Genomic DNA, 267 nt, shown 5'->3' with positions numbered 1-267 from the left:
CTGGCGTTTAACTCCAAGAAAAGTCTCTACACATGAAAGCTTCAATGCTCAGCCCAAGCACACACCAAGTGGGCCCGGAAAGGAGTATGAATGATGGGAAGAAGGCAATAGGAAAGCAGAGGTTCAGGAGGAAAAAAGCATCTTCATACGCTTATCTGAAATTCCTACCAATGAATTACATAAGTATCTCTATAACCATTTGAATCTGCCTGACTGAGATTTACAAGATGACCATAGCTTGCTTCAAGCCGACAGTCTCCGTGGGAT

The sequence above is a fragment of the Arachis ipaensis genome, chromosome B02, assembly GCF_000816755.2.
Source record: "Arachis ipaensis cultivar K30076 chromosome B02, Araip1.1, whole genome shotgun sequence".
NCBI lineage: Eukaryota > Viridiplantae > Streptophyta > Magnoliopsida > Fabales > Fabaceae > Arachis > Arachis ipaensis.
The sequence above is the reverse complement of the archived record's forward strand: the minus strand, read 5'-3'. Positions refer to the sequence as shown.